The sequence below is a fragment of the Peromyscus eremicus genome, chromosome 1 (genome assembly GCF_949786415.1).
Source record: "Peromyscus eremicus chromosome 1, PerEre_H2_v1, whole genome shotgun sequence".
Lineage (NCBI taxonomy): Eukaryota > Metazoa > Chordata > Mammalia > Rodentia > Cricetidae > Peromyscus > Peromyscus eremicus.
In genome coordinates, this window is record NC_081416.1 from 5970947 (window position 1) to 5983025 (window position 12079).

Sequence of the window (12079 nt, forward strand, 5' to 3'; positions counted from 1 at the left end):
CCAGGAGCCAGTATCTCCCTGGGATTTCTGAGAGGGCCAGATCCTTAGCTATGAAGATGAGATAGCCAACCCCAGTGAGGCCTGGCCCTTTTCTGGATGCCTGAGCACGTGGCAGGCCCGTGCCTTGTAAAAAGCACGCGACTGGGGCAGGGAGTTCTTAGGGTAGCCCTGCCCACAGCCTTCCAAACCTTACTCTACCAAGCAAGGAGTCCTTCCTGGCCCCCTGGCTTTCCCAGACACCACCTAATGTCTACTGGGTCCCCAAGACTCTGGGATCTACATGACATTAACTCAATCCAATGCTCCATGACCTGTGAATAGCCAAAGTCCCGCCTGGAGGGTCTGCGATTGCCCACATGAGCCTTACCTCTCTCTGCTTTGGATTCCTGCTTCAGCTAAGTTGGTTCAGCTAAGTTGGTTCAAATCCTCCTGAGGGGTCTGAGGAGATGACTTTGTGGGTAACGCACTTGCTATGCAAACAGGAAGACCTGAGTTTGAATTTCCAGCACCCACATAAGAGCACAATGATGCCCAACTGTAATCCTAGTGTGCCTAGGACAGGGATGAGGAATGGAGACAGGACTCCCTGGCTGGCCAGGAGACAAAATGCAGGCATCCCCAGGCTTAGTCCAGTGTTGACCTCTGGCCTCCTCGTGCTCACCATCTTCCCATACACACATGTAATGTGTCTACTGCCCACCATCCGCCCCCCCAAAAAAAACCAACAACAAAAAACCCTGAGTTGGCCCAAACACGCAATACAGCCCTTTCCTCATTCACTTTAGGCATCTGAGAGTTGGGGAGACTGGATGGGAGGTTTTGGGGAAAGCCAGGTAGAGGCTGCATAAATGTAGTTCAAATGTCAGGAAAAGGAAGTTCGTGGTCCCTCCAGGTGGCTCCAAGGGCTGAGAGCATTTGTTGGCCTGCCTTGGGGTTCCCCAGGCCACTGCCACCTGCTGACTCTTGCCTCTGTTCTTGGTCTCAGTCACCTCAAACAGCTGATCTCATTCAGGACCTCTGGCCAGTCTAGGAGTTCTGTGGAGTCTGCGAACTGGGGGAGGAAATGACATCTTCAGCTTTTGTATTGGGTAGCTTCCATCTTAATTTCAGGGTTTCCTTCTCACGTGAGGATAGGAAACAAACCACAGCAGTACCAGGTGTCCCCAGGGCTTTGTCACCATGAGAGTCTGTTTTATATGAAGATCCTGGGATATCAGGTGTCTCCCTTGGATTTACTCAGTTCTTGCTTGTCCTGGACTGCAGCCTCTCTTCACCTCTATTAGATGCTTGCCAGACTAAACTTCCCAACTCTGGAGAAACTCCAGGCTGAGGAGTTCAGCCGCCGATGGTCGGCTATGAGTTCCCACAATTGAGGGAAAAGGCTAGAAACCTTGGAGGATTCATGTGCTCCTTGTGCAGCAAGCTGTGCTTTTTAGAAATGCATTTTCAGTAATTCATCTTTATGACTAAGACATCCCAACCCCAGGAAGCACTAAATTAAAACTAATCCGTTGAGTGGCCAGCATGTCACGTGTGTAGCACTTTCTAAAACTGACCACGAAATAACATCCTTCATATAGATACCTTTACTCTGTGAGATTCTAGGGATAGACTGGAACTCAGTCAGAAGAGTGCTTGTCTGGCATGCATGAAGCCCTGGACTCATTCCTGAGTACCACATAAACTGGACATGGTAGCATACATCTGCAATCCCAGTATTTAAGAGGTAGAGGAATGAAGATCAGGAGTTCAAGGCCATCCTCAGCTACACGGTGAATTCCTGAAATACATAAACAACCTGAAATACATAAGACTCTGTCTCAAAAATCATTGAAAAGTGAAATTTGAAATTGTAATCTGGGTATGGTAGTATGTGCCTCCTGTCTTAGCACTTGGGAGGTAATGGCAGGAAGTTGGAGAGTTCAAAGCCACCCTGGGCTCCATGGTGATATTCAACACTAAAACAAAGTAAAAACCTAACTGCTCTGGTTTCATCTCTGTTGCTATATTAAAATGCCCTGGCAAAAAGCAATTTAGGGAAAAATATTTATTTGGTTTATGATTCAAGGTTACAGTCCATTATTCCTGGGAGGTCACATTAAGGACTTAGAGCTGCTGCTCATATCCATAGTCAAAAGGAGAGAAATAAATGCATGCATGCTTGTTGACCAGTTAGATCTTTCTGTTCTCATGTGTCTGGGGCCCTAACCCAGGAATGGTGCCACACACTTGCCTGCTGTGAATTCCAGAATCAATTAAAGCAATTAAAATGATACCTCAAAAACATGTCCATACCTACCTGGACTGAGTCTACCAGGTTGATCTCAGTCTGCGGGGAAGGCTTTGCCCTGGAGGAGATAGGAATGGGGGGCTGGTTGGGGGGAAGGTGAGGGGGGCGGGAGGGGGGAGAACAAGGGAATCCATGGCTGATATGTAGAACTGAATTGTATTGCAAAATAAAAATTAAAAAAAAAAAAGAACAATTAGCAAGGAGCCTGCCATGGTCATACAGTTTATAAGTAAAAAAAAAAAAAAAAAATGTCCATAGGCCAATCAGGACTGGACAATCCCTCCCTCCTCAGGTGGTTCTACGCTGTATCACTGACAAAACTAACCGTCTGGAGCGGGAGAAAAGTCTCAGTGGCTGATTTCCTGGGGACTCAGGTTTGGTTCCCAGCCCCCCAAGTGGTAGCTCACAACTGTCTGTAAGTCTAATCTCAGGGAATCCAACGCTCTCTTCTGGCCTCTGAGGGTGCTGCACATACATGGTACACATGTATACACCCAGACAAAACACTCATATACATAAAAAACAACAACCCTAACTATTACATCAACCAACTAATCAATAAACAAAGAAACTGAAGATATATGTGTCGACTTGTTACATAAATGAACTTATAAAACATCACACAGATTACTACATCACAATAATAAAACATTTGACAACAGCATTCTAATAATTGGCTTCCTTTTTGCCTTCTGCATTTTTTTTTAAAGATTTATTTATTTATTATGTACACAGAAGAGGGCACCAGATCTCATTACAGATGGTTGTGAGCCACCATGTGGGTGCTGGGAATTGAACTCAGGACCTCTGGAAGAGCAGTCAGTGCTCTTAACCTCTGAGCCATCTCTCCAGCCCCTGCATTTGGTTTTATTCATTTGAGAATGTTAACCTGAGAGGGAGTCCCTAGTCTTCCCAGAGCAATTCAGCTTCACTCAGGCTGCCTCAGCGTTGCCAGACTCTGGCCTTTCTCTGAGAAGGCTCCAGCTTGCAGTGTGGGCGTTCTCCTCCCAAGTCCTTCCCATCCCAGTTCCTCAATGGTCAGTCCTGTGCTGATGAAGAGGGGGAACACAGAGACGGGAAAATTTGCTCTTCGTATTTAGGAGCATCGGGCCAGTCATTCTGCAGCAGAAAGCGGTTGTCGCGTTTGTCCAAGCCGGACAAAGGCGGAGGGATGGAGCGGAAGCAGTGGTTTGGGGATGGCAGAACTGTGCTCATTTCCCAGCTGCCTTCCTGCCTCGAGGCTTCACGACTTTCACAGCTCTTACAATCAAAGTAGAGAGGAAAGCGGAGAGATGCTCGGCCCCAGAAGTGGCACCGACTGATGTGTGATCAAGCAGACTTTGTCTTCCCAGCAAATGTGTGACCAGTGCCTGCCACTTGCTGTCTGCGGATCAATGGACAAATGAGTGAAGGACCAGTTAGTGCTGATTAACATTGTCTACTTGCCTGGGCGAAGGGACCTTCAGGTAGCTAAGAAAACATTTCCAGGCATGCTTGTGAGGAACTGGAAGACAGTAAAGAAGACAGCCCTCACCTTGAGGGTGGACGTCAATGCATGCACGGCCTGTGGAGGGCATGAAGAAGGGTGGATCTACTCTCTCTGAGCTGGGGCTTCTGTCCTGTATCTTCTGCTCTAAACCAGTCCTCGCTGATGAGCCAGGGAGGCAGCTCCATGGGGAAGTGCTCGCTGCCCAAGGACGAGGTTCAGAGTCCCACAGCGCAGCACACACCTTAGTCACAGTGTTTCTGCTGTGCAGTTTGAGGGTCAGACAGCCTGGCCTGTGCAGTGGCAAACAAGAGACATTGTTTCAAGGTGGAGGATGAGGACGGACTCCCAAGGATCCCAGGTTGTCCTGACTTCTGTGCACACCCTGTGGTACATGAGTACCTGCATTCACAACACACACACATATATACACACACACACACATGCATGTGCACATCACACACACACAGATTTTTCTTTAAAGAAGGAATAAAATCATTGCTATTGGTCTCAGGGCCTTTGGTTCACACCAGGCCTTGCTCCATCCTCTCCCTGATCTCAGGCCCTTGGGTTTGGGTGTCCCTGACTCTCTGGCTTACAAACGACAAATCATAAGACTTCCTTGCTCCATCCTCTCCCTGATCTCAGGCCCTGGGTTTGGGTGTCCCTGACTCTCTGGCTTACAAATGACAAATCATAAGACTTCCACAACTGTGAAAGTCCCCAATAGTCACTATCCATCTACACATGTGTTGTGTATGCTACATCTGGATGGCAGAGGTAACCTGGAAAATGATATTGCCTGGTGACATCATCGTCTTAGCTTGTTCAGTAACTGATGTTTACATGACCTAAAATCATCTAACATTGCATTTCTTAGAACATAGCATTGTTGCTGTGACAAATGATTGTCTACACACACATACACAACTGTCCATACACATGCATGATTATACACACACACACACACACACACACACACACACACACACACACACACATACGTACACATGCCCTATTGATTCTATTTCTCTTGAGAACCTTGACTAATACAAAGGATTGACATCATCGACTAAGGAGAAGTCTATAAGCAGCTTTAACCCTTAGAGTTCCGAGACTGTCTCCCTTAACATGTATGTGTAGATGAAATGTGATTCCAACAAACACTGCAGATACCGGGAGAGGAAAAAGTCACGGAATGGTGTGCACTTGTCCCACGTGGGTCCTTGGGACTGAACTCAAGTCAATAGTACCTTCACCCACTGAACCGTCTGGCCCAAGGAACACCACATTTTCCAACACCACGCTGCCTGCTAGCCCCTTGCTCTGCATGCTGTCCGCACACCTGGACCCATCTGAAAGGAAAAGCGGGCTTTGGCTTCAGGGCAGAGCCCTCCGCCAAGGCCTTGACTCTCAGGATGAGATGGCCAGGAGCTTCCAGCCCAGCTGGGATTGAAATTGGAGGAGAGCGGCTTATCTGCATTTTATATGAAAAGAGCCATGCAGGTAGCTCACGTGGACACAGAGTCCAAAACAAGTTCTTGAAAGACGTGGGACGTGCTCATGGATTCCTCTGAGACAGCCAGACAGGCCTGTCTTATTCCCCTCAGATCCACATCCGTAGCATGCTAAGTACGAGGGCCACTGTCTCTGGGACGGTCAAGTGCATTGGTCGCTTTTCCTGTTGCTGTGACCAGCTTTGCTCCTGAGACAGGAAGAGTTTGCTTTGGCCCACAGCTGGAGAGGGCTACAGTCCATCAAGGGACACGGTCAGCCATGACAGTGGCAGTGGGAGCTGGCAGCAAAACTTGTTTGCATCTTGGTTGCCAACCAGGAAGCAGAAAGCCCAGGGCAGAATCATAGCTGGCAATCACCCTTTGGCCCCTCTGCCATAGCCCTACAACTGATGGCTGTGCCTCATGTCCAAAGGATCCTGCAACCACCCCACACAGCATCAGCAGCCAGACACATGTGCCAGTGATGGGCATTTCACGTTGAGCCTCACCACCGAGCTTCACAGGACTCTGAGGTCCTTTACCCTGGAATAAGTTGGAGACACGTAAAAGGTAAGCCATTCCCAAGAGCACATCCCTCCACACTGTCCCTTCAACCTCCTATGATGGGATCTATACATGTGTGCACAGCAGGCCTGGTAGTGATGAGAACAGGAGAATGACAAGTCATAGAGTTTCTTGTACACCCAGAGAGGAAGGTACAGAAGTGGGTAAGGAGGGGGACCCTGTGTGGACCTGAGAACCAGGGCGGCCCAGCCACTTGTTGACACTCTGTCAACAAGAGCTCTTTCTCTCTGTAGGCTGCCATTTTTTGTGGCGATTACCTGACCTCTTGGTGCAAAGAGCGACTGTTGGCATGGCCTTGCCCATTCCACCAAGAACAGGCTGCAAAAAATCTCTGGGTTTGGACATCTCCAGGTGTTTATTTGGTTTTTCTTAGTTCTTGTTTTTAATTGGTTTCAGATGTGAGTACCCAATAGAGGCCCTGAATAAATAAAACAGATCATAAAATATGGCCAAGCAAAATGGGCAGGAGTAATCCCAGGGTGCATGGAAATGCACTTCCAGAAAGGCTCATAAATAATGAGGTGGAAACAGTAGTCTATTTTCTCTTTAATGGAAAGCCAATTAGGAACTCTCGCTGGACTGGCGGGAAGGAGCCAGGTTCCTTTGTTCTGTAATGAGCAGGTGGGGGAAGGGAAGCCGCTAAGCTTGCCAGAACAGGGCAGCAAAAATGCACTGGTCACTGGGCCCCGTAGAGAATGATGGGCAGGAAGAACTTGCGAGCTCATGCCCACCGCTCCTGACTCCTTCCCAGATGAGGCGGCATGGTCTTCAAGGCCGAGCTGTGCTGAAACAATGCACTAGTGGAACTGTGGAAGTCCACGGCAGGAAAAATCCCTGGGAACTCACACAATCTGGCTCCTGCCCCAGCCTTAGGAGGTCCTGAGGGAGCCCTCAGATGGTGTTACCACTCAGCGGCCATCACAGAGCATAAGACAGTGCACCCGTATCCCATGAGCCTTATCCTGCCCATGGCTTCCTGTTTGCCCTCCCTGTCTGCTGGTGTCTCCTCACTCCAGTGACTGTCTTCTCAAACAGGCCAGAGCCTTCACGGCACTTCCTTGGAGAACATTGTAGACCAAGGCAGAGTAGCCCTGGGGCCTCCCACACCACAAAGGAAGGGTTTCTTTGCAGAGTCCTTTAGCTGCTGGTGACAATCCCAGAAACCGTTCTCTTCAATCTCAATGACTTCCCGTGGTCAGTGCCTACCTGGTGACTGTAGAAAAAGGTTATGGTGGCCTCTCCTGGCACCAGATCACATGTAGCTTAGTAAGTGTGTAGGCTTTGGGGGCAGGGAGGCCTGGTGAGGAGCTTGACCACAGCTCTTAATAGCTGTGCGATCACGGTCAATGTTTCCTTCTTTTCCCATCTCTGTCTCTGACTCTCTGTCTCTCTGTCTCTGTCTCTCTCTGCACACATGCCATAGCGTGTGTGTGAAGGTCAGAGGGCAACCTATGCTTGCTTCTCTTCTCACATGTAGGTTCATTGAACTCAGGTCATCAGGCTTTCCATCTGCTGGGCCATCTCTTCAGCCCCGTCAGTTTAACTGCCCTTAAATTGCAGGCATCTGCCGTTGTCAAGGTGGTTGGGTGAACTTGGTTCTTACTTGACCGGGCTCAATAAACATCAAAGGTATCACTAGCAGTTAATGTGACAGGGAGCCACTGAGGCTGGCAGACCTCTGGACTAGCCCATGTGGGTTCCTGTGAAGTCCACCATGGACTTAAAAATGTCACTGCTTAGTCTACACCAGGATGTCAGCTTTGGGCATGGTGGGAACAGTGCTCTTTGGAGACGTGGCTCAGTGTGATTCTGGTGTGATTCTACCAAAGAAGTAGCTACCAGGTTCAGCCACATCAGCTCAGGATGGAGAAGGAGGTCTAGGGACATCTGTTGTGGCTTTCTGGGGGAGCTGAGGGTCATCGGTGATTGTCAGAGGAACACAGACACCAGGGGAAATAAGGTTTTTGTATATATCCTTCTTAATCAGACTTGGTTGTGCTTTTGCAGAGAGAGAAATCCACAGAGCACAGCAGCTCTGCTGTAAAAGCCTGATGAGGGCATGGACAGGGTCACAGCTCAGATCCACCTGCATCCACAGGGTCATAGCTCAGAGTCACCTGCATCTGTAGGGTCACAGCTCAGAGTCACCTGCATCCATAGAGTCACAGCTCAGAGTCACCTGCATCCATAGGGTCACAGCTCAGAGCCACCTGCATCCACAGAGTCATAGCTCAGAGTCACCTGCATCCACAGAGTCATAGCTCAGAGTCACCTGCATCCATAGGGTTACAGCTCAGATCCACCTGCAGCCATAGGGTCACAGCTCAGAGTCACCTGCATCCATAGGGTCACAGCTCAGAGTCACCTGCATCCATAGGGTCACAGCTCGGAATCACCTGCATCCATAGAGTCATAGCTCAGAGCCATAGGGTCACAGCAGCCATTCCTCTTGAGGAGTTTTGGGCAAATTTCTAAGGAAGGCTGATTTTCATCACTGACATGGGTCAAGCACTGCCATTGTCCTGTGAGACCCCAAAGAATTCTTTGCAAATTAGGGCGGTCTAGAGGAAGATGAGGTCTCAGGAGAATTGCCTGGGAGTGTTTGCCACCTGTGGAACAAGGCCATGTTCCATCACAGTTTTCAGGTCACTTGCTCAGCAGGGCAAGGAGAAAGGAGGGAGCAATTTGTGAACCCACCATTCTATCCGTGCACTTTGTCCCAGTTCCTCCATGATTCAGGTGCAGAACCTGGGGTTCAGAGAGGTCATGCAGCACTGTGTGCTGTGGACCCTGCATCCCATGCTGTTGGGTGGGTGCAAGCACTAGGAACCCATTGGTACAGACCCAAGACAACCAAGCAGGCCAGCTGTGCAAGGACACAGCTGACATCAGCGTGGGACTTGGAATCAGCAGGAACCTGTCACTCCACCCAAAATATACTCTTGGGGTTAGGGATGCATCTTGGTTAATAGAGTATCTGTCTAGCAAGCACTGAGCCCTGGGGTTTGATTCCTAGCACCGTATAAAATCTAAGGGATCGTAAGTTCAAGATCATCCTTGGCTACATGGTGAGTTCAAGGCCAGATGGGCTACATGAGATCTATTTTAAAAAAAATTACCCTTTTGGCAAGAGAGAGGTCCTGGCTTGGGCTGATTTGCCTGGCCAGACCTTGCCCACGAGGGTCACAGTGCTTTGGGGGAGGAGCCATTCCAAGAAGGAGTCTGTGCTGGCAGACCTGTAAGCAGGGTACACGTCCATTGGTCAATCAGTTGGGGATCTGGAGGGCAGGACTGGATTCAAACAAGTGACCTAAAGGCCCGTGTGGTGCTAGTCATGTCCACATACCACCCTCCACCTCCGGGAGCCTCGACTTCCCTGTCCAGTCCTGTGGCTTCCTCTTTAGTGACCCCGTGATGCTGGCATTGCTTGGGAAGGGCTGGTGCCCTGCCTGAGAGGAAATCTCTGGCCAGGGCAGAGAAAGGGGAAGCGAAAAAGCATAGAGACAATTTAAGAGCAAGTCAGTGCCATGGAGAAGTGCAGCAGGTCTGTGGCTTTCTCATCGTGGGAAAATGACAGATCACCAGGAAGACTTGTGGGGGAAGAGGTCAGAGACCAAAGATGAAGAAGAATTAGAGATCTGGAACTGTCAGAGTCATCTTCAGAAGCAGTCAGCTGGGGTAAAGTTCAGCAGAAGAATGCTCAGACAGCAAGGCCCTGGGCTGGAGCTTAGTTTTTTGTTCATTTTAATATTTCTTTTTTCTTTTGTGAGAGAGAATCTCACTATGTGTCCCGGACTGGCCTGAAACTTGCTCTGTAGACCAGGCTGGCCTTGAACTCACAGAGCTCCGCCTGCCTCTGCCTCCTGTGTGCCACTCACCTGAAAGTCTGTGCTGCACAGCTGCATTTTTAAAAAGGATTCACCTTGTGATTCAAATGTATTTGTGATAATAAAACATTTAATCAATGGAAGGATCAAGCTGGGAACTGTAAATTTAAAGGAATGTAGAAGTAGATAATATATAATTAAAGACCTATGTTTGGGAAGTTTGAATTTAGCGGAGAGCTTCCTGGAAGCTAAGACAAAAAGGGAAACATGAAACAATGATAGGTCAGAAAACAAAAATTTCCCCCAAATTGTTTTAGTTGAACATCAAATAGCCCATGGAGAGACTCGCCACTATAATTTCACTGAGCATAAGAAGTATGATCCCTACGGTTGCCACCATGTGAATGCTGTAGAGCATTGTGGGATATTTGTACACTGTGTGAAGATGTTGTTGTGGCTGGTTTGATAAAGAGCGAATGACCAATAGGTAGGCAGGAGGTATAGGTGTGACTTCTGGTGAGAGGAAGAAAGAGGAGGAGGAACTGAGGGGCAGGAGAAGCCAGGAGACACAGAGAGGAAATGGGGGTGCAAGGTAAAAGAGGTAATGCCACATGATAGGATGTAGATCAATATAAATGGGTTAATTGAAGTTATAGGAGCTAGTTGAGACAAGCCTAAGTTAAAGGTCAAGATTTCGTAAGTAATGTAAGTCTCTGTGTCATTATTTGGGAGCTGGCTGGTGGGACAGAGAAAGACTCGTTCCTGTGGAGGGTGAAGAGGTGCCCATCAAGTGCCTGCCTCAGGCTTGGACAGATCCCCAGAGGTTATCAAGGTCACTGGGCCCCCTCTCCTTTGTGTTGTGATACTTCTGTGTACAGTGTGGGCCTGATTGCTCCCAGACCCTCTCTGCTTCTCACCTCTCAGCCTCCTTCTGGAATGGTTTCAGAAGGGCTGGTCATCATGTGGCATAGCAGTTGGGTGGTGGTATAGACGGGAGCACAGGACAGTTCTTCTCCCATGCTACCTTGACCAGTGATATTAGCAGCATTCTTTTCTCCATGGCTCCTGCTCTTTTGGATACACCCTTGGAAACGCAGGTTGGCCAAGGTCCCTGGCTCACTCTGGTAACGCTGTCACTTTTCTTCTGTCCCTCTACCCTGGGGTCCTGGTGGCTTCCTACATTACCCATCATTAGACTGTCCCTGTTTGCTTTCTTAGTTCTTTCATTTCCCGAAAAACCAGTTCCTGCGTCCGAGCCCCTCGATTTTCAGGCTCTGCCTAGCTCCTGTCTCTTGGGGACATGCTTCCTGATGCACCCCAATTGCTATGCACCCTTGACCCTCACGGTCCAGGGAGGAGCCCTCCCAATTCCCAGGCAGAACATGCATTCAGAGTACTGAGTATGGCCCTGCAGCAGAGGACCTGAATCACAGAGTGAAGCCTTCCCAGTCCAGGCAAAGCAGTACTCAGACGTTTGCTGTTTGTCCTGTATGTGGTGGGATCAGAGACTAATAAAGATATTGTCTGGTTGGAGGGAGTGTTTCTATCCATGGCGTGCAATGTTAGTATTTACCATGGCCTAGCATCTTGGGGGACGGAGAAAAGAAGTGTGTATGTGCCTAGTCCCTCAAGGAGCCCCCTGGCACAGTCCTGCTGAAATCTCTCGGACTTTTGATTGGCTCACGCCTCTCCTGAGGGTGTTTCATTAGAAACCTTGAATAAACAATGGGAGTTTTGCCTGCTGTAGTTTCTGTTTACAAACTCGGCCTGTAGGGAGGGGAGGGGAGGGGAGGGGAGGGGAGGGGAGGGGAGGGGAGGGGAGGAGACCCTTGCTCAGCACCTGGGAGGGGCAGCCTGTGCTCAGGGGCCCAGAAGGACTAATCTAGAAGACTCTCAGGTGGGTGGGATTTATTTGATTGTTTTGGTAGTTCTTTGGAAAGTTGCGAGAACAGACATCGGTTTTGAAGGACATGAAAGCAGGCTTTGTCCACGGCCTTGTAAGCAGAGCTGTGTGCGTGGCAGTGCCCTGGGAAGGGGCCTATGTCTGGCCTAATGCCTTTCTCTCTTCATGTTAAAAATTTTTATCCATAGGGGCCAGAAAGATGGCCCAGAGAGTAAAAGCTTTTGCAGTGTCAATCTGATGACCCAAGTTCAAGCCCTGGATCCCATGGTGGAAAGACAGAACCAGTCCTGAGTAAAGCTGTCTCTGACCTCGGGTCACATGGCACACCTGCACACACACACACACACACACACACACACACACACACACACACACACACATACACACACACACATCTGCCTCTGGGGTGGGGAGCAGGGTCTAACAGGCATCTATAATGCTCTCCTGGGAATCCTGGGGCCCAGGGGATGAGGTGTGTACTAGACCCCATCT